At 36.3% G+C, this 24,103-nt stretch overlaps 1 protein-coding gene across 1 annotated transcript in view; it reads left to right on the top strand.

Moving 5' to 3' along the window:
* lrrc4ca (leucine rich repeat containing 4C, genome duplicate a) overlaps window positions 1–24,103 on the top strand; it is a 123,835-nt gene that overhangs the window by 15,503 nt on the left and 84,229 nt on the right. The window contains exon 2 of the mRNA XM_078948905.1: window positions 5,758–5,801. The gene's annotated coding sequence lies outside the window, so the exon portion shown is untranslated. The remainder of the gene's footprint in view (window positions 1–5,757; window positions 5,802–24,103) is intronic.

Genomic DNA, 24,103 nt, shown 5'->3' with positions numbered 1-24,103 from the left:
TCTTCTGCTGGTTTTGGCCTGATCTGAGTGGGTGTGTGGGTTTAATCTATGTGTTTTATGTCTGACTGTTCTTCCGTTCGGTGTTAGTTATTTTACCCTGGTGGTTTATTTTGTCCTGCATCGTAAGTGAGGAGGGGGGCGAGGAGAATAACCCCACTGCATGTCACACTGTTCGAGGTTAATAAAAAGAAACCAGTTCTGCAAAGTTCCTATCTCTGCCTCGTTCTTCGTAGCGTTGCTACAGTATAATTTAAAAAGCTATTTACAGAACAGTGCAGGTAAAAAGATATGCAAAAGAAATGTGCAAAATAGAAAAAAAAATAGGTTAAAAAAAATAAAAAAGTAAAAATGTGCAAAGGTTATCTTTTGCATTGTGAGTTGTTGTACAGGGTTATTGCATTGGGTATGAAGGATTTCTGGTACCGGGCAGTTTTGGAGCGGAGCTGTCTGAGCCTCTTAGAGAAGGAGCTCCGCTGTCTTTCCAGAACAGCGTGGAGAGGATGCTCTGGGTTGTCCATGATTGAAAGGAGTCTGTTCAGTGACCTCCTCTCCATCACTGCTTCAAATGTTTCCTGTTTGCAGCCAATGACAGAACCCGCCTTCCTGATCAGCTTGTTGAGTCTGTTGGCGTCACTGACTGCAATACTGCTTCCCCAGCAGATCACAGAGGAGAACAAGGTGCTGGCTACCACAGAGTGGTAGAAGATCCCCAGCATCTTGCTGCACACATTGAAAGACCTCAGCTTCCTTATGAAGTAGAGTCTGCTGCAGGCCTTCTTGTACACAGCAGAACTGTGGCTCCTCCAGCTCAGTCTACTGACTTTGTGCCACAGCAGGCTAGTTTTATCAGGAATGGTGGACCCAGAATTTAAGAGACCATGTTTGACGACAGAAACTTAAACAACTAAAATCAAACCCAAAAATTCTGTGATCCAAGCAGAGGAAGAAAAGGACGTGAAACTCAGGAACCAAAATAGACGGAGGGTAATCAACACAAACAGAAACAGTTGAGTAATTGAAAACGAACCAGATGTGCAGTGGTAGAGGGGAAACAGAACTTAACCATTGAAAATGCAACCAGAAAAGGGCACATCCTCTTATTTTTTATTATAGATTGCTTTCATGGTTTTATCTTTGGTAAAAGCTGACATATTCTTTACCTCTGCTTCTATGAGGAAAATCCCCCAGTGTTTGATTCTTCCTTTTCTGGTGGACTAAGATCTAAACTAATGTGATTTTCTGTCAGCATCACCAACATCTTCCACACCTGCTAACCAATAAAATAAACAATGGTCTGAGCACACTTTAAAGAAACAGATACAGTGATTAGAGTCTTCATTACACACAGGACTGCCACTAACACAGGGTTAATCTTATATTTTGAAGATGCAGACTTGAGGTTCATTAGTGCTCCACTTGACCCTAAATGCTCATCACCCGAACCACTATATTTATTTTAAGTAAAGTCTAAACATAACATTTGCACTCTAAATACTTTAAAGTGAGTTGATGATTTCGGTTCTCTGGGTTTTCCTCTTATCAAGTGGGAAAAAAGCTACTATTTAAATCCTATTTCAAGTACTTCTTCCGCAATCATTACAGCAGTCTTAATGCATTAAATATTTTCTCAAACTTTTTTTTTTTTTCCTACTCAGTATTCATGGTGGACAATACTCCTCTCTGTGAACTGTCGTGTGGTGTCTTTTCCTTTTCTCTGCTACTTTCTTGCCCCTCATTTTCACTTTATCAGCTCAAAGTACAAATTGGGGCTTTAGAGCCTTGATGGCAAATTGAAATTCACTGAAGCATTTACATGACATTTAGCAATGGTAGCATAACGGAGAAATAATAAAACATGTGTCAAACTGAATAGATATTGCTCTTTGCCTTGTGCTATGTAATATTCAAACTTATGCATAAAACAGTGAGGAAATATTGATAAATACAGCCCTTTTAAATGTGTGGCTGCTAGTGTGTGTGTGCTAGTGCAGAGAATAAAAGCAAGTGTGGGTGGATGTGGTTGGGGGAATGCATGGACATTGAATTATTTTAAATATGAATAAATGACATTTGACATTCAGTTAACCATATTTCTTTTTAATTCATGATTTTCTCTCTGTGCAAAAAAATAGGTAAGGACAGAGGATATTGTGTCAGGAGTGTTACTTTGCAGACCAAGTAGATTTTTAGCAAATGTGTCTAATTCTAAAAAAAAAAAAAGACCTTTTTTTTTTCAAAAACATAAAAGCAAAAACTAGAGTATAACATTATCCAAAATTCTCAGTGCACTTGGAAACTACAAACTCAGTGGTTCAGCTTGACAATATCGCAGTCATTATCCTCAAATATGCACAAAAATGGATGGTAGGCTTTAATTTCCTTTTCTTTGCTCTTTTACTTTTTTGATTATATTATTTGTCTTTTACTGCAATCATTACTGCTGGAATTGGTGGGTTTTTGACCTCTGTCCTCCATCCTTTGGTGATGCCCAACTGCTTTTAGATTAAAGCACATTTCAGTATTAAGATCGATTTGTTTAGCCCCATTACCATAAAAGCCACATACTCATTACAGCAGAAAATTGCCTAGTTTCTCAGAATTTTATACACAAGGACTCGCTATGAGAAAACTGCTTTATAACAAGAATTAATATTTTACATTACGACACAAGAAAGGCCGCAACAAAATAGAAGGAAAAAAAAAGAAACTGCCTTCCATCACCAACATTCAAGCAACCCCATAATGGCTATGATGTGTGTTCCCATTAAAAAAAAATAAAAATGAAAAAAAAAGATTAGTTTACCTCAGAACCAAGGAAAAATCCCCAAATATGCAGCACAGAGAGCTATAACGCGTACACATCCCTCAGTGAAACAATACCACTAACACGACCCATTTAAAACTACATTTGCATTGCAGGTCAGAAAAATTCTCTCCGATTGCTGTGAGACTTACCGTACATCCCACAACATTCTAAAAATGGAGATTACAGGAAAAGGTGGTAAGGCTCTGTCATTCCCCTGCGATCATCTGATTATCAGATCTTGATGCCAAACTGTTGTGGAAAACTCATTAAATACATTTGTAAGTGTGCACAAATATATATCCTTTGTGAGCAGCTTAATCAATCTACATGCAAAAAAATAATCATAATGTATGTATAATAATGTCAGAATAACTTACAAGTGTTGCATAACAAATTAGGATATAAAAAATATCATTGGGCACATTAAAAAAGGCTCTCAAAAAGCAATATTAGTATAAGTGTTTTTTTCTTTTTTGTCATGCTTTACCTTATGCAAACCGATTATTTAAAAAAAATATATCATAGCGGTGACCTTTTTTTTCACAAATAGAGGATAAATGAATAGATCTAGATAATTGGGCACTACATTTCTGTTTTCTTACTCGAAACATAATTAAAGAATGAATCCTCTCCGGTACATTTTCCACAAAATCTGTAAATATCTGAAAAACTGTCAAACATTGGATTTTTTTCTCCTTTTTACATCATTCATGAGGATAACTTCCCTTCCTCTTCAAACTGCCTACAGAGACATCTCAGAATTAAGAAGCTTCATGAATTGTGAAATTCTCAGCTGCGGTGGTTAACCTTCAGATCCCAGCATGAAGGTGTTTTGTATTACTTCAGAAACATGAGTAATACATAAAGAAAAGACAGAAAAGACACATAACAAACAACAAACAAATCTTTTATGAAAGGATCTGGAAGATTTTATTTAGTTTTTAAAATTGTGATATTAGCATGTTGGAGTTACTGACTCACTTTGGTGAAAATGGTGTTTTATGTGTTTTTAACATGTTCTTTTGGCATTTTTCTGATGATTGAGGACTTATATTAATAAAAAAAGGCTACAAGTTGCATTACTGAGTATTTCTTTATGTAAATTGTTGTGAATCAAGAGTAGACAAAAATTGCAGTTTGATGGGGACACACACGATGGGCGGGCCAAAAGCTCTCTGCTCCAATCCGTTTTGACACATCGGCTCGTAGACAAATAGACACCATATGTCTTTGTTTTCATTGTTCGAGCTGAAATCCAGCTTTAAAACTGTCCGGCTGGATAACTCCACTATTGCTTACTTTTTTTTGTTGTGCCGCTAATGTTAGATTGGGAGTTTGGGGGAGCGTGAGCTAAAAGAAGAGTGTGTTAACAAATGGCTCTCAGTTAGTATTTTTTAATGAACTAAGATATTTTATATATTTTTTTTCAAAATGTGACATCAAATTGCACGAAAATTGAAAGTAAAGGTTTAAGTGAAAGAATCCACTTTGAAATGCCTATGTACTTCAAATGTATGTGGCATGTGATTTTGAAAATATGTAATGATGTACTTTTTAATAAGATGAATTGGTTAATTACTTTATGAAATACCACTCTACTTGTTCTCCATTGAAGTTCTATTTTATGCCAGTGTTCAATGTATAATTCTCTATTTATCCTGATAGTTGTAAAGTTGTAGATCCTTTACTGTCAAGAACACAGGAGACACACAAAGGTGAAACGGAACTTCCTTTATATTTTATAATTTATAAAAGAGCGCACCTTGAATGCCGCTAAACCAAAACATGAACCTCGAATAAGTAAGTGCTTAAAGAAAATGATCTGAAAAAAAAAAAAAGCTTAAGTGATAATTACTAGGAAGGGATTGCTGTGATAATTGAAAACAGAAACCCTGTGTGTGTAGACCATGGACTCACAGATAATGAAAATAATGAGCACTATTATCCTAAAAAATTAAAAGGAACAAATAAAAAAATAAAATAAAAAATCCAACTCTGTCATAAAGCTTAAATGTATCATGAGTGTCTATGGAAATACATTTAATATGACAAGTTCTTCAAACCTTTGAAATTTTGGAGATTGAATTTGTTAAGTTTCTTTTTCATTATTTGTTTTTTTAGTTTACTTAGCAGTTTAATTTGAGTAATGTATGCTTCATTATCTATAGTATCTCTCTTGATATGGTTGTAATAAATTACAACAACCACATATATACACACCGTTCATAGAAGAAACAAGCTGAACATTTTTCTTTTTAAATTTTCCAATAATTACCAGCTTTACTGTAAACAAACGATTCAGGGACACACGCACAAAAAAAAGAAAACATGAACAGGTGTAACATATGCATGCTTGAAATGATCCAGGTGTTTGATGTATGTGCGTGCATGTGTGTGTGGCTGTGTTCACTGCAGCTGGGTCACTGCTGTACGCTCCTGCACACTGAGGCGCTCGGACAGACCCCTTCAGCATTAATTACTGTGGCCATTAATCAGACCAGCACAGATAGCTGTGTAATCCTTCTATAATGCAGTTTTTCTGGAGGGGGGCAAAAGTGTTAATTGGATTTGATTGGATACTGGTATGATGCTGCACACAAAACATCTTAAGGTAATAATTAGAAGATAGATCAATTGGTCCTTTTTGACATTGATCTTATAGTGTTAGCTGCACTGCACTTCTAAAGACTGTTTAAATTAGTGGAATGGTTTTTCTCTTAAGTCCGTAAGATCATAAAACATAAAACAATTTAGCAACTTGTGTGCAGGTGTGTTGGAGAATACTGCAAATACACTAGGGTGATACATATTTAGAAGCAAGCCAAATATATATGGATATTTGTGGATATATTTGCACATACTATGTATGTAAGTGATCAATATATGTTTTCTAGAAAACTTACCAGAAACATTTCTATTGTTACTGAGTGTCTTTTTTTGTTTTTTTACAGACAAAGATATGGGAAAGATGTGAGAAGCCTTTCATCAACAATAGGTATGTTAACACTGACTGAAGCTAGGTAACAAGAGAAAGACCTGTACTCTATCAATCATAATTTTTTACCAAATTGATACAAATGACATTAACATTGCAGTGGTCAGCGCTCTCGCCTCACAGCGAGAAAGCCCTGGTTTGAATCCTGATGTTTTTTCCCTGTGCACTTGTGGGCTTTCTGCTGGCAACCCGGCTTCCTTGTGCAGTCTGCTACATGCTTCCTAGGTAAATTGGTGACTATAAAGTGTCCCTAAGTGAGTGTGTGTGTGAGAGTGATTGTTTTGCCTTGTGACAGACTGGCGACCTGTCTAGGGTCTACCCCACCTTAACCCAACAGTATCAGGGATTGGCCCCAGCAACCCTGTGACGCCCCCAAAAGGGATATAGCGAATCAAGAAAACGGATGGATGGATGGATGGATGGATGGATGGATGGATGGATGGATGGATGGATGGATGGATGGATGGATGGATGGATGGATGGATGGATGGATGGATGGATGGATGGATGGATGGATGGATGGATGGATGGATGGATGGATGGACATTAACACGATCTATTCTTAGTGGATAAAATTATCTTAATTAAAATACAAATTTTTTTTTTCACAATCACATTTACATTAGTATTTACACCATTAGTAATAAACTGGAACTGTGACAAGAATCACTGAAAGAAATGTTGTATTATCAATTCAGTGTTGTTGATCTTTTAGCAAGAGGAACAAGGTTTCTTCAAAACTGTTTCCTTGATTCATTGAGGTTTGCAAACATTCTGCTGTTAGAAACTCCCTCAGGAGCATCTTCCCTCAACATTTCTTTGTGTATGATGTGTGAACTTTAGCAGGCAGTGTCTCTTTCATTCTCTTGGACATGTTCCTGGTTTACCAGGGGTTATTGTCATCTTAGATGACCCAGTTTCAGCTAAGCTTTATGTGTGACAGATGACCTCATACTTGAGTCTACAACATATAGTAAAAACATTTTTTTTTTTTTTTTTTTTTTTTTGCTGTTCAGTTCAATTGCTGCTGGGTACAAAAACATTAGCTACAAAAATAAATAAATAAATAAAGTAATCCTGTATATTAAAAACTTAAAACAATATTTCTGCTAGCTAAGTTTTGAGCTGTTAAAAGAACACCCAGTAGTGGAATGCCGTAAAGCCTGAACCATTAAATAATTGGCAGAAAATTCCAATTCTTTCAACTTGGAGCGTTTATTGGTCCCTCTGAACAAACAAACAAAAAAATATTCAAATATGATTTTTCACATATGATTTCAATTTGAATCGTATTTGATACATCAGGTCACACAACTCAAAGATACCGACTTCTTAGGTATTTCTATTATCAGACTCTGACAAAGACAGCAGACATCCATTGAAACATCTTAGGTATGTGAAAAAAACACAACCGTGCTAATAGAAAAACCTAAGAAGTCAGCTAACCCTTGTGCTATCCTAGGCACTTTAACATTGGGAGTTGGGTCATCTAGACCCACTAGAAAGTGCTCTCAACCTTTTTTCTTCAATGATTTGTGATCTTCACTGGTGTCCATGGATTACATGAAATCTTTCCACCTTTTTCCACCGCTGGCATGGTAGGGTGAACATGTCAATGTAAGGGTGGGGTCATCTAAGATAGCACAAGGGTTAACAATACAGACATTATGAACTTTACTGAACAAGATACATTTTTTCCTACACTAACTAAAACATGGTAAGACTCAAACAAATTTGTAATTGAAAACATGAAAAAGCTACTATAATGCAGCAATGAAAAATCCATAAATGGAACTGGAATTACCTTTTCAAATGTAGCTAATTTCATCTTCAAAAACCACATGTGTCCAACTCCTGAATCATGGCAGCCTTGAAGTGTCCCTGGAAGGCCATCTAATGATTGAGTTACTGCCCCCTGTTGGATTATCTTTGCACTGCATGTATCTGATGGTTTAACCCTTGTGCTATCCAATGACCCCTCCCTTACATTGGCGTGTTCTCCCTGCCATGACAAAGGTGGATAAAGGTGGAGAGGATTTCATGTAACCCATGGACACCGGTGAAGATCACTAATCATTGAAGAAAAAATGTTCAGCGCACTGTCTTGTGGGGTTTAGATGACCCAACTCCAGATGTTAAAGTGCCTAGGATAGCACAAGGGTTAAATCAGTTTTTTTAGGAAAAAAATATCACACAGCTCTTGTGGAGGGCTGAGAAAATCATGTATCAAATATGATACGTTCGGCGTTATAGGGTTTACTAGCTAGAACAAAGACAGCCTAATGTGCTGTGGAATTTCAGTTCTTTGCTTATTTTGTCCCCCCAACAAAATAAAGTATGTATAACATGAGATTCTTCCTTTGTTTTTATCTATTTTATTTTAGCTGTCATTCTTTCAAGAAAACTCTCATAAATCATTCATTAAGATTCTGTGCTATAAATTTAGGATCTATTAGCTTTGGAAAGTTTGGAAAGTTTGGAAAGTACCAAATAACTACCCTAATCATTAATGCTTCTCTTTGTTCTAGAGGAAAATAACAATTATGTCTGATGTCTATTGTTGTATCTGTGGAAACAATTTGAAAGTATTTTTGATCAAATCAACTTTTCGAGTCCTATTGAATCAGCAGGATGTTCAGTTTTGATACTTTTAATTTAGGTGTTGGTCAAAGCAGGATCGAGTTTTTCTACATCGAAGATTTCAAATGAATAGCCCAAAACCAGTCCAGTACCAGTTTTTTCTCTTCCTCAAATACTTTTATTTACTTTACTTTTTGTTGATTTAGCTGTGATTTCATAATCACCTTTTATTCTGTATTTTGCTTCATCTTAAAGCTAAAAGAGGAAAAAGAAACAATTTTTACTGAAATCCTCAATCACATGCTTTAGTTTTTGTCAATTGCTGTTTTGAACAGACTCTTCTACCACATGTTGGGGTTCAGATTCTCAAACTGTACACAGAACAGTCTCAGGTGGCTCTACCAATCTTTTGCAATTCAAGGATGGCTTACGTTCTCGCAGGAGATCTCCTTTAGCTCCTTGAGATATAAGGTCGAGTAACAGTTTTAAGACTACTCCTAAAAGCTAAGGGCTCATCGCAGTCATGTTTTTAGATTTTACAGTCAATAACACTAAACCAATGATACAATGCGGAGATGCTAATTATTGCTTCACCCCATTAAATTTCTCGCATGCAGGCAGGAGGCAGACAAGGCCAGGGAAATAACTGACCATCTGGAACTCTATTTAGGGGCAGGGTAAAGTGGTCAGCTCCTTGGCAGACTGGATTCAGTATGTCTTTGTTGGGAGTAGGAGTACAACACTCATGATTTTTTTTAAAAGAAAAGCAAAGAATAGACACTGCTTAACTTAGTAAAAATCTTTCTTAACTGTGTTAATTTGGTGTTAATTTAGTTAATTTCAGATTACTCTTTTTTCTCATGAATATTCTGAAAAACTGAGAACCAGTTCATACCAGGATGCATGATTAGTATTTTAGCCAAAATGACCAGTATGTTCAACCCATGTTGGCTGGTACTAATATTAGATATTTACTTTATAAAACAATGTCAAAACAACTCAAATCTGACCAAAAGGCAAATCAGGACTGAGAAAAACAAGAGGGCATTCTCAAAACTATATTCAATCTCCGTAAGGTTCAAAGTTCAACATACAGTATAACATTAGTTTTTTTCAGGTTAGTTTTAAGAAGGATCTTGTTATTTATTTGCATCAGGATGTCAATATTTTTAATGCTCGCATTAGTTGTCTGAAAATATTCTGGCATGTTGAGCTACAGTCAGTTTTAGTACATTTAGTACTTTCAAGGTGGACAAACACATCACTGCAAAGGCAGCAGATGTTGACAAGGCATCATGCGAGGTGTGCAACAAAATGAAGTCGACACAATCAAGCGGCACAACAAACTCTAAAGAGCATCTGAAGGGCAATGCTATGCTTTTCCTAGGTATGAATACCAACTGTCCCATTTTCACAGGGATATAAATTGTAATGAGCTACATTTTATGCTCTACATTTTTTCTTTTATGTGGACTCCCCTGTCCCAATTTACTTTAGACGTACTGGCCTTAAACACAAAACAGTCTTTAAATTTGATACCAAGGATTATCACGATCATGTACAATGTGTAAATCCTTCATCCGATCAAAGTGCTGTATAAAAAAAATAAAACTGAAAAAGGAACCCTTTTGCAGTTGCATGAAGGAGTATGAGGAAACATCAAGTCAAAGTGAGCCAACCAAAGCCTTTTTACAGTTCGTGCCACTGTATTTGCAGACATTTATTGAAGTGGAAATGAGCCAACATGTTTCCACAGAAAGGCACTTAATGTTGCACTTTAAAACACAGCAACAGCCAATATTAACCAATTTCTGAAAAATTCGGAGTTAGTGAAGAAAAAAAACATTAAGTGTTACATGGGATGCATTAAATTTAGCAATGAGACGTGGAAAGGAATGTTTCAAATACCAAGAAACCCACCCTGATCAACCCTTTTACACCAGAACTTTACCTCACATTCTTCTGACTACCGTAACTCTTCAAACATTGACCCAATCAACATTATTATAGTGGATTCTGAAGTGGAGAAAAGCAGCCTTGTGCCACATGCAACACTTTTTAGTTGTAGTTTTCTCCACATCATAGTAGGCTTATTGATCACGTAAATGGTCAAACAACTCCAGACCAATATTTCTGTCACAAGATCATTCTTGGCACACCATCATCTGTCCCATTTCTGTTAGTGAGACCAATGGGATAACCAGGAGAAGTTTCTGATGATGAGAATAGTGTTAATCTAAATGGTGAGCACTTTTATTTTAAGAGTGTAATTATTAGAGTTGAGGGTGTAGCTTTACCATCCCAGTAAAGTAATAAAAAAGAAAGAGGCTTTCACCTTTGGATAGTAAAATTTTAAAGTTAATGTGGGAGTAAGGTAGAAATCATTATATTTGTAGGAAATACTCATTTGGGCAAATAAAGTAAAGTTGCTTTGTGATCTTTTCTGTCTACCTGATCAGCACTTTTTCAGAATAGTCAGTGTGCGTCTTGAAAACTGTAACTGCCCCATCTAAGCTTTTGGTCAACAGCAGATTGACTAATACATGACAGTAACTGGTTTCTGCTAATGTTTTTTTTTTTTTTTTTTGCTTATATTCTATCTTTGTTATATTCCAATGTTTAATCTATATCTTTTTTAGGGGAATTGAGGTTTGTTAAGGTTAAAATCCTTTTTACTAGCAAAATATGTATCAAAGGTCTTGTGTGGCGCAGTTGTTTATTTTAATGATGAATCAGAACAAACTCCATCTTATTTGATGCTTAGAGTGTAAAATTTTATTATCATTGCAACATGAGTACAGATTTTTTCAAGTCTCAAATATTTAGGCATAAATATCTTTGTTTATTTTTTTATTTTTACAAAAGTAATGTTTTTGTGTTTGTTATTTCTATTATTTTCCATAAAATGTCATGCTCACAATTCCTTGAAACCTGTCTATCTCAACATGACCATCTGAAGACTGTCACTCCTAGAGTCCAAATAATAGTTTAAATTTGAGTTTAAGTGAAGGTTGAGATCAATTATAAACTCATATTAGTAAAAAAAAAAAAGTATTTGGCTTTAAAACAATAAATAAAAAGCTCAAAGCAGGAAAATGTACTTGTAGTATCCGCTCACAAAGGAGGAAAAAATGTGTTCATCTGAGTGATAGATGAAGAACAACCCAGAGAGCATTTTACAACAACAATGTATACAAAAAAAGTGAGGCACAAATACAATTTTAGAAGTACGTTTAAGCAATGCAGTGCAGAGTAACAACAAAAGCCGCTTCTGTATTCCACAGCTATATTTTCAAATAAGAGGCTGAAATGGGATTCTTAGTAGCAACATATTCAGCCTTTTTTCTTTTAGCGTCCCAAAGTCCCCCATAGCATCAATCAATGAGGAACACTTTCTCCAACAAACACAGTCTCATTAATGCATCTAACCTAGAGTGAGCACACTGTGAACTAAAACAGCACCATCACACAGAGCATTAACCTGTTCTTTGTCTCCATCTTCCTCCACCGCTCATATTGATTCCTCTGGTGCAATATTCTTTTTCAGACGCAGGTTTTTGAACACATAAGACATTGACATTCTCGCACACATAAATCATAATCTACTTTTATTTTGGAGTGGAGGAGGGCTGACTTCTTGCTGTTGGGCATTAGCCTTTGATCACAACAATGAACAAAACAAGATATTAAATTGAAAATTGTTAAATTTTACTTTAATGAAATGTTTATAGCTGCAGAAATTTAAATTGAGGAAAAGAATATCCATCTATCTAAATACACAGTGGGGCAAAAAAAAATTTCACCCACTTAAAACAATAAGAGGAGACTGTAGTTTTCATCATAGTATGCCTTAACTGTGAGAAATAAGAAAATAATTAAATCCAGAAAATCACATTGTCCGATTTTTAAATAATGTATTTGTAAATTATGGTGGGAAATAAGTATTTGGTCACATACAAACAAGCAAGATTCTTTCTCTCAAACCTGTAACTTCTTCTCTAAGATGTTCCTCTGTCCTCCCATTCGTTACCTGCTTTAATGGCAACTGTTTGAACTTGTTGTCTATACATAAGACACATGTCCATAACCTTAAACAGTCACACTACAAACTCCACTTAGGGCAAGACCAAAGAGCTGTCCGAGGACACCAGAAAAAATTTGTAGACCTGCACCAGAAGCTTCTTCTTGAACTCGCCACAAGCGGCCAGTGTGAATGCAGCATCAGAGCACGTGCTGCATGAGCAGCCCCTCTCCTTCACACCAGAGCAGGAAAATTAAAAGAGAGAAAGAGGAAGAGAGACAGCCCGTCTTTTTAAGTTTTATAGAAACAAAGTAGTGCATGCCATGTCCGCGCTGTCGTTAAGCAATGCCGTTAAGGCTGAAACTTATCGGCCCGGTAACAATTGATGATGTAGAACTGGTTCCAAATGGTACCGGTTTCGGTCCCACATCCCTGCTTGACAGTGTATGGAATGCAGCCAACTGTTAAAGGCAGAAGACTTAACAATTTCCTCTTAGTCAAAAGAATGCACCACAGTTTGAGTGCAGTTTCAATCACAACCATCTATTTAATGAAAGGTGATCACACAAGCAAAAACATAGAATTGTAACATTCTTTTTTGTTTGTTTTTTAATACCGTATGTTTAATTCTGCTATAACATTGAATAGTTTGATGTTGTAGTGAGCTGAACATGACCTGATTGTGATCCAGTGAACTGGCCTGGCTCCAATCTGCCTCATTTACAGACTTTGCATTGAACTTTGTTTTATAGGGATGGGTTTTCAAGGTTAAATCAGTTATCTTTTATTTCTTTATTTCAGTTTTAGGAAAGTCAGTATAAACAAAAAAACTTGATTGTGTTGTGTTTTACAGATTCGGTATAAAGACAATAGGTGTACATGCTGTCAATGTGAAAATGATTACATTATAAGACACGTCCTTTTGATGACAGATAGTTCAGTGTCATGGTGCATGCTCTGGGAATTCAAAGAACAAAACAACTTCAAAATTGTTTTCACAGAGCCTCAAATATCTTGACAAGGAGACTATTAGTAGTAGCTTTGTTACTGTTCTACCTTCAATGTTTTTGACATGTGTTTTCAGGCTGAGCGCACCATTAAATAAAGAGCACGAGCCTACATGCTGCACAACATTTAGTCCCATTCAAGTGAAGGAACAATAATTGTTTGTCAACACTTTTTTCAAGATTAATCCTCTAAAGCAATCTCAAGAACATTTCACCCCTTAGAATGTCAAAAGCAATATAAACGTTTAGTTAGGGTGTTTTTTTTGGACGGGACGGGAGTTGAGATTTACTCATTATTGAAGAAATTACTTCCTAATCAACTTTACCATATGGGAGATTACAATTTAAGCACATGAGGAAAAAATGAATTGTGGGCTAAAAACAAGGAACAATAAAAAAAAAATAAGTTCATTACTTACAGTTTTAACACTTTACAGTTGCATAAGAAATGTGTTTTATTAAGCTTCTGAGTTGGAGACTGGGGATGAAAGACCAATGGTGCTACACTTTTGAGCACTGGGGTGTCAGACTCTGACGCTAAAAGAGCTGCACAGGGTCTCAATACTCTAATGCAGCAGGAAGGAGGTGTAATCCAATTTAGTGGAGAGCTTATGCCTTAGTCACATGAATCTGTACAGGGTAGACCTGTATATGTGCTGCAGCTTTTTGAGATGTCTGTGCCTGTGGAGGGTTGTAGACAGGTGCAACCGCATCTTAAGGGGAACACAGGTGTGTCTTGCAGTTCTCTTGAAGCTCTAGTGCGGGGGTCGGCAACCCGCGGCTCAGGAGCCGCATGCGGTCACTGCTCGAGTGGCTCCCTGGAGCATTTTCAAAAATGTTTGCAAATGTAAAAAGATGAGGGAAAGAAAAATATTTTTTTGTTTTAATATGGTTTCTGTAGGAGGAAAAACAAGACACAAACATTCTTAAAGTTTTCCAATGCTGTAAGAATGTGTAGAATAAATATTAAATTTCAACATTTCTGTCAACGAAGATTTGAGTCATAGCCTGCAACATACGTTTCTACCAGCAGGGCAGCGGACCGCGAGGCAGGTGGCTGATGGAAATCGAACCACTGTCAGTTCCGTGCATTGCTTGATGAAGTTGAAAGCGAATATTCTGATCTCCTGCTACACAACAAAGTCCGATGGCTGTCCAGGGGTGAGGTTGTGCGTCACTTTGTCGTCTGTTTAAAACACGTGAAAATATTCCTGAAAAGCAAAGACCTGAACTACCCAAATTGGAGGACACTGTGGCTCGAAAAGCTGCACTTTTTGGTGGATATGACTGTGGCAAGCTACCTAAACGAGCTGAATGAAAGTCTCCAGGCGCCGCTAATGCTTGAAGCTGTTCTGTCATTCGAGCGCAAGCTGACTGTCTTTACCAGAGATGTACAGCGAAGAAGAGAAGCGGATGCTGCTGCGTTTTAGCCTTGCACTGATTTGCTTGGCATTTGCGCAGAAATCAAAATCAACTGTATTAATTTCATTTTATATACTTTACCTTTTCAAGAGGCTGCTGTTTTCTTTTTTTTATAAATGCAGGATGCGTTTTATTGCACTCTGTTTAGTTCCCAGAGAGGGGCACGTCATGCACGTTCCATTTTGTTGTTTTTGTTCGAATCCTCAAAATAAAAATGACATAAAAAATCGGATTTCTTTTATTGCATTTCTTTAATTTTATGAAAGCAATGAACCATAATTCATTAATATTGTAATGAAGTTAAACTTGCGCAACAGAGCAGTCAAGTGACGCGTCGTTTTCCACAGAATGCACTGCAGGGCAAATAAACATTTAATCGTTAATGCTCATTATGTATTTGTAGCAACTTAGTCATTTTGATAGTAGGCTAATATAGCTAATATAGATGCATGTTGCATGCGTTGCCTTCATTATAAGGCTTAAATAAGGCTTTTAATATTTTGCGGCTCCAGACATATTTTTTTGTCTGTTTTTTTGGGTCCAAAATGGCTCCTTCAACATTTTGGGTTGCCGACCCCTGCTCTGGTGGTTACCTCTAGGTACATCATGAAGATGTAATGTACCATTGTCATACGTTGTGGAGTATTTGTAAGTATAATAATGTAAGTTACACACACTCAAGACGTATGGGTCTTGCCCTTATTCAAGCTTTTTTACCCTTGCAAGTTGTATAAGTGTTTGCACAACCTGTTGCTCACAGCATGCCGGGGTCACTAAGCGGTCTACAATCTTTGAATTTTGTGCGGGCTACCAGCGTGTCCCGTACAACTTTGCCCAATTTTCACCCACAGAGGGCTTGCAGCCACTTGTAAGGGCAGCTGTGACTAAGGCATTTGATAACAATGACATCTCAACTTACCACCTTTATCGTGTTTTAGAGAGTTGTCCAGACAGTGTAGTTCAGAGCAGGGGCTACCACAGTCATAAAAAGTTTGTCTTTTACAATCCAGTGGACTTCTGTCTCCTCATAACATGGAGACATATTTGGCTGTGTTCATCGGTGTGTGAGCCCAGTCCAGTTTATGGATGGTTCATCAGTTTAACATGGTCTTTTCCAGGAAAACAAAGAGCAAAAAAACTCTAAAGCTGTTTTTGTTCAGTGAAAAAAAAGGCATATTTTATACAGAGGCCATGCTGGCATTGCTGGATTGTGTTTTATAATCACAATAAATTGTAGAGGTTCAAGAGTTATTGCTTTTAGAAAATGATGTCTAATGCAGACACTCTTTGTTGTGGACAGAAGATATTCCCCATTAAAGATGTGCTGTTGCTCTAACAGTATATTTTGCAAATGGGGGTGTGGGGTAATTCATTTTACTTTACCACTTATGCAACAATAGTCTTTACACAATCAGCTCCAGTGGTTCCAGAGCCATCCCTCTCAGGGAGAAAGTCTTTGTAAGTGAAAGTTATTTTAAGTCACTGGCTCTGATCTGCTGCCCCAGCAGATAACTGCATATAAATCAGCACTAAACTAAAAGAGATATGCATAATTTTGCAGCAAACACCACAGGATATACGCATTCCTTAGAAATACAGTTTGCTTGTCCTCTTTGGTGAACAGCTAGACTGTTGCATTTACTGTCCTCTGCTTGTTATGTAACTGTGGTTCTCAACAGGTTATCTTGGAAATGGTGTGCAGATCATCTCTGGCTTCCGAGAAAGTTAACTTGCTGACATTATTTTGAAAAATAGTCCCAAAAAATAGCTCCTTTCACTCATGCGTATGCTTATCACCGGGACTCTCCGTAAATATGTGATCTGTTCAGTCAAACTTTCAGCAAAATGATAAAAAGGAAAAATCTTAAAAGGAAGTTCAGCAAGAGAACAGATTCCATTAAGATATTTTTCTGAAGCTCAATGCTTCTGAGGTTCTAATGCTTCATTAGATACCCTAATGTGTTTCTGTGTGGAAAATATAAACTAAATTAAAACAAATGCATTTTATTAAAGTAATGCCAGAGCTGACTTGGACTTTTAGGAAGAAGGGTATAGAGGCTGGTACTGATTTCTGTAGTTTGGTCAAAGGTTAAAACCTGTGATTGGAGAAGCCACATGTTGGATAGGCAAGCGAAAGAGGTGCAATATGCACTATTTCATTTTTAAAGAGTAACCAAAAACCTTACAATAACACAAATTCAAGCAGGAAAGAATTAGAAGGATGTGAGAAACAAAAACTGAAAACTTATAAAAAACGTATAACTATAATAAAAGACCAGGTGCACGAGTGGTAGATAGTAAATTATTTACTGAATGCTGAAGGGATTATTGGCTTTTAAAAAACAAAAAGCACTGCAAAACAGGCCCCTTAGAAACAAGTCAAACATTATTACCCCATTGGTAGGTTTTTATTAAATAATCAAAAAAACAAAGGAAAAAAATTAATCTTCCAATAGGGTAAGGAAAATGGTCTTACCGAGAATTCTTATTTTAAGAAAAACATTCAAAACAGTAACTAATATTTTGCTTTTGAAAATGTTTCTTGATAAGCTTATTTCTCTTGAAAGATGGAAAAATAAGACACATTTTCTTGTAACAAGGGTCTTTTCAATTTCTTAAAAATCTGTTTTTGCAGTGTACAAGCCATATAAGGGAATATCAACCAAAATAAATACATAAATAAAATAATTGAGTCCATTTTTATTTAAATTGTGTGCAATTAATGCATTCGTTCCCTGTTTTACCATCACAAAAAAACAATTCTACCCAGTTTTGATATGTTTCCGAATCATCCTCAGAAGTGGATTAATTAGATTGAGCAATAATTGAGCAGAGCCATTGTCCTCGTAGAGCTCTGCGATCTGTAGACCAGATGCTCTTAGAGGTCTCGACTGGTGACCAGGGGGGACAGAGCGTTTTCAGTGGTTGCTCCCAAACTCTGGAATCGTCTCCCCCTGTCTATGAGATCTGCCAGATCCTTAAACGATTTTAAATCTCTGCTAAAAACTCATCTTTTTACATTGGCTTTTAACACCAGAGAGAACGATAATTAGACAGTTTTTTTTTTTTTTTTTTTTTTGTGTGTGTGTTTTCTTTTATTGATGATTTTATTATCATTTTACTGTTTTTCTTTGAATTTTACCTATTGTTTTAGTGTAGTTATACGTGTGCAGCACTTTGGATGTCTGGAAGATGTGAAAGTGCTATATAAATAAAGATTTGATTGATTGATTGATTGAATACTTTTTGGCCAAAGGTCTTAATAATGTCATTTTAGAAGGAGCTCCACATGTCTGGCAAATTAGAGGACATCCGCTGTTAAAGCAATGACCAGTGTGCATACATCCTTATTAAGGATGATTCATTTCACTTTGTGATATGAATCAATGAGGATTTTATAAACATTTTAAACATTTCGATAAACTTAAGAAAACACATCTTTTTCTTTTAAAATTAAGGATTTATTATATGTCATGTTTTTTGTTTGCAATTTGAAAAATCACACAGAAAAAAAGGAGAAAAAAAATATATTATAATAGAATGATGATTTGATGATTCATCCAGAATGTACCTTCCAAAAAGGATACTGGGATACATATATATATCGTACATATATATATATATACACGTACATGTGTATAATTTAGTCAACAGGTGAAATAAAGCTTGTTTAACATAGTAATATGTCTACTTCACTTTAGTTAACATTTTGGACCTTGTAAAATCATAACAAAAACAACTAAAAGGTTATACAAAATTATACACAAGGTCTTCAGGCAGATTGTGAACGATTTAAAGAGTCCTTAAAAATTAGAATCAATCGAAAGTAAACCAGTTACAGAAAAGCACAATGATTTACTGATAGTGTAAACAACATGAAAAAGGCAGAGAAAATATTTTCCTGTGTTAAGTGCACAAAGGAGGATTTACCAGACAGATGGGAACATTGTCCCCGGGTGTCTCATTCAGGTCATATGGTCTGCCTTACCTGTGCTGCAGCATAAAAGTTAAATATTATAAAAGTTTACTTTCACAGCGTGTGCCAAGTGTTAGCTGAGAGTAAACAGCGTATTTTGACAGAACCAGACTTGCAGGAAGAAACAGACACAACAGGAACTCCAAGAAAAAAATATTTAGAGGACTTATGGTCTGAGACATAAAAACGATGAACAAGCAGCACACATGAAGGAGATAACAATAGGCAAGTGCAATAAAGTTACACAGAAATTGAATCTAAGCCTGAAATTTTAAGATGCAAGTGGATATTTGTTAGGTTTTTCAATTAATAAAGTAAATATAAAACAGGAAGTTCACAAATATGACATTTGGATCAACATGTCAGAACTCTAGATGAAGCAGTTTGGTGCATCAGGGGATATATTGGAAAATGTTTTAGACAGACTCAAAGAGAAGGGCTGCCCTTGATCCCAGGAGTGTGTTTGGGTGTAGCCTACATTTATCCCGTCCGTGTGCAACCTCTTTTGGCAGACGGCTGCCAAATACTGGACACATGAGGTCTGACTTCATGAAGATTTGACACAAAACATTTTTTTTTACGTTTAGCTGTGATGGAGCATGTAACAGCGGGACTCCCCGTTTTCTGAGCTGTTCTTGAACTGTGCACAGATTTTTTTTTTCTGTTTTTAACATTGAATGAAGAGGGCCATTAACAGGGTAAACCAAAAATGTGAAATTACAGCATTATTATGTTGATGAAACTACAAAAATGGACAGACACATTTTTATTCCTGGGCTTTATATGTAAGCAAAATTTTACTGGATTTAAGCAGAGTAATTTGGAATGTAATTTCAAAACTGTTAATCTAAAATTTAACTAAAGTTAAATGAACTCAAACAAAATAAAATACCACCATTGATTTCTTCACTTCCAGAACAGCAAAGTATCAGTCACATATCCACCTCATCTACAGAGCTCTGTAATAGAGGCATCATATAAGAATGCATGGATTAAGATTGCACTGGTTAAAAAACCCTTTTCAAACTCTGATTTAGTAGTGAAGGTTTGTATTTTAGCGTCCGCATAAATATTATTTGGTGATTTTAACACCTAAGGATGCAATTATCAAGCAGCTTAAAGGATTACAGCTTTCAGATTCAACAATTACAAGGAGAGTTGAAGACCAGATGCTAACTGATTTACGTGGCGCACCTTGTTACAGCATGGCAGTGGATGAGAACACCGATGTAACTGTTACTGCTCAGCTGAATGTTTGTCAGGTTCCCCAGAGAAGATTCCTTTCAAGAGGAAATGCTATGTTTATGACCAATCAATGCACAAACTGGAGGTGAGGATATTTTGAATGCTCTTCAGACTTTCTTCTAAAAAAAGCACATCAGCTGGTCCCGACTTGCAAGTGTGTGCACTGATGGTGCGGCCACCATGCGCGGCAAAGAGAGGGGTCTCATTGGGCTTATTAATAAAAGAGATGATATTCTCAGCTTTGTCAGTTTCCACTGCATTATCCATCAACAAGCACTTGTGTCAAAGCTTCAAAAACCAAGAGTTCCAAAATGTGATGAAAACAGTGGTGCATGTTGGGAATCTTACAGTATCAAGTGCTCTAAGTCACAGACAATCCAGGCAATGAAATAAATAATATGACAAAGAGAACCGCAATTTGGTTATGGAAATGGGAGAGGTTTCTGAGCTTTCTCCCTGAAATCCGCACATTCCTGGAAAGCATGCAAGACCCAGCCTGGATCATACAACTTGACATTCTCACAGACATTAGCTGTCACTTAAAAGCTTTAAACCTTCAGCACCAGGGGAGGTGCAAGCAATATGATGCGAGCTGTTTGAACATTTCAAACCAAAATAAGTGATCTATGGATACCTGATGAAAAATATAACCACTTCCCAAAACTCAGGGAATCCCTCACTAAAGATCCATCTTTGCAGCAGCACTTTCCTCTCTCTGCATTTGTGGAGGTTTTGAAGGAGCTGAAAGGGGAATTTGAATGCAGGTTGCCTGATTTAAATGAACACAGGAATTTTCAATTAAGTTCAAAAAAGTGCTTAACATCTGAGGGTAACCCATCGTTCACCAACCATCACACGCCTCTATCCTCTCAATTGTGCTAGTATTGAAAGTGAAGTCATTGAGATCCAGACAAATGACATTCTCCAAGCTGAACTTAATACAGTTGTTATTTACTTCAGGAATTCGGTTTCTGAAGCAGCCTTTCCCACTTTGAATGCCCTTGTGCAGAAAGTGATGTGAGTACACAATGAAGACTGATCAATCCTCACCTGGAATGTCTTACTCGCATTTCTACAACAAACTACAAAGACGATGTGAAAAAAGTCAAAGAACTGCACACCAGCTTCCGCGCATTTACCTTCGTGGAAGGTAAATTTCAAGTATGAAACAAACATCACCTCTACTTAAAATGGGAAACCTTCTGGATTTTTCTTTCATAGCTGGAAACAAATTCAGGCATTAAGGGGTTAACAAAGGGCATGGGATTTATATGTATCTCTGGCAAATATATAAATGGATACCAAAACGTAGAAAATAATTACTTTTTGTTAAAATCAATTTTTAAACAAATTTTCCTTAATCTTTTTATTCGTCCTCTTCCGAAAACTGCCCAAACATATAAAACCCTTTAATTAGAAGAAAATGCCTTGTCGACTTCTTTTTAAAATACCTTTTTTATCTACATGTATGTATAAAGTAATGCATATCGTCAAGGCAATATTTTGTTTGAAAAGGAACACTAATTTTTAATTCTCTGTATTTTACTATATTAACCCATTTTGCAAATATAGCAAAACTATTTACACTTTTGATGTTCCCAATGCTTTTTGTCCGTCACTCTTGCAAATGTACTCGAGATTTTTTTATTCTAAGTTGCTCTTTAAACCATCCACAATTTGTAATTGTGGATGTTTGTTGTTCATACAAACAGGCTTTCAAAGCTTTTTTATTTTCTTTTTCTTTTTTTTTTTTTTTTTTTTTAGGAAGCATTTGACTGCCGTTTCCGAATACTAACTACTCGGAAGTATGTCACACAATTCCAGCATTCAAAATTACGTACTTTGTATGGCCCCAGTTCACTCCAGCTCAAATCTTGACAGACAGAACAGGAAAACATACACCCATTCTGCCAATCACACACATCAAAACTCAAATGTCTCCCCTTTTCCAAGGCAATTTCAACATCCACAAGAGAAAAAAAAGAAAACACGCAAAAAGTGAAAACAACATATTACAGGAAATTGCGTGTAATTAAAATTCAAGCCCAGGATAACAATTTGGCCATGATTCACTTAAAGACTTTTGAATGCAATAAATATGCATGTCTTCTTTGAGAATTTTTTTAAAGCAACTTGGACATATGCCTCTTTATACATGTAAAAGGCCAAACAAGATGAAGACTGGTCAGAGGTGGATGCTGACTCCACATTTGTAGTCCATTAGGGGCAGACAGTAAACATCTGCACACACATTTGTAATTCTTTAAAGTTGGAAAATGGTTACAAACAAAACTGAAAAATTAATACATTACATACATGCAAAATTGTTAAATGACTATGTATTTATCATTTTCTGTATCCAATCTGGTGTTGTTAATCTTTCATGCAAAAAGAAAAGCTTACACACAATATGTATATTTAAAGAAATAGAAAAAGAGGAAGTGAGTAACCTTAAATTTACAAGTGTGTGTTTTCCATTCTTCTATGCAGCACTTCCTATTGCAATGGTACTTTGGGACTCTAAGTATTCAGTTCTTGTTGACCACTCCAAGGGCTTTTAACCAAAGCCACCTTCACATCAATTCACACTTTCAAGCAGAATGTCTTTGTATGCATCTTTTTTCAATGACCCATGCATTACTTTTTCTTCTGTAGCACACCCCTCATAAAAGAGTTGGAGACAGTGGCGTTCAGTGTCTTTCACAAGGACACTTCCACAAGTGAAATGAGAATGTTCGGGTTAGAGCTACCCTCTTTGAAACAGAGTGCCTCAGCGGTTCAATGTCTAGCGATGTAATAACACTAAATGGCATTACTTTGGAACCCAGAAGTACTGTGAGAAGCCTGGGAGTCATTTTGGAAAAGGACATAAATCAAGTTCTATAGATACCTTCTTTGACCTACATAATACAGTTCAAAATACAAGCGTTCGTTTTCAGAGTGGTCTAGTAAACAGCTTCAAACGGTGGTTCAAGTCAAAATGTGTGCAAAAGGCTAAAGAGTTCTAAAATAAGTAAATAGCATATTGTTAACATCACCAAAAGACAAAAAAAAACAATATGAAGTACACTTTTATTAAGTATACTTAAATATAGGTGTAGCAAGTATACGGGTACCAGTGGCTCAGGAAGGTGGTTAGGTCAGACAATGATCTGAGGATTGGCGGTCAACAGATGGTCAACAGATGTTGTGTACTTGGGGAAGACACCTCACTCTCCCTGCCTCCATTGGTGTGTGAATGCGTATGGTCAGAGGGTAGAGCTGCGCACTGGCAGCCATGCCCAGGGCATCGTTAGCTACATTAGTAGCTTATTAACACCAAGTATGAATGAAGACTGAATGAATGATGGATTCACATTGTAAGTGCTTTAAAAATGTGGAAAAACTGCAGAAGTGTGGTGTAAGTACTGTGCTAACTGAATACATCAATACACTTAAGATCATTAACCTAAATCAGAAGAGCTGTGGATAGTTACAAACTTGAACCTGGTGTGACCTTGAGAGCGGAAAAACAGAACATGTCCAGAACCAAAAAATCCTAACTGAAAATAAAGCAAACTAAGGACACGATCCTTACTTTTATGGTCATTTTTTAGGCATTTTAAACTTTGATGCTTTGGAGCAAAAATACGTTATATAAAAGGTAATAAATATTGTGTCCTACAAGAATCCTATTTGCTGGAAAGGTCAACGCAGCACAACATAATGGATTAGACCATAATGGAAAGCTTCACTGGATACCTTTGAGATATTCTGTTGCAGAAAAAAACAACAAAATTTTTTCATATTTTTTTGCCCCATTTTCTAATCAAAGGCAAAAACATTGGTCTCTGTGGCATTGCTTTTAACTGTGTGTCGCAATCTATCCTCCCTATTGTAGAGGGTTTAAAGGGAAATTTAAACTAAAAGGTTTTAGACATTATAATTTAATTAATACAAGAAAAACAATATTCGGATAAATGTTTCAATAAAGAATGATTAAAACAGCACTTAATGCACTGAAAGAACATACCCTGATTTTGGAAATTCTGCCGAAATATTTGCACATTAC

This window comes from Oryzias latipes, chromosome 6, assembly GCF_053564925.1.
Source record: "Oryzias latipes strain Hd-rR chromosome 6, Olatipes_Hd-rR_3.1".
Classification (NCBI taxonomy): Eukaryota; Metazoa; Chordata; class Actinopteri; order Beloniformes; family Adrianichthyidae; genus Oryzias; species Oryzias latipes.
This window is presented reverse-complemented; position numbering and strand designations above follow the sequence as displayed.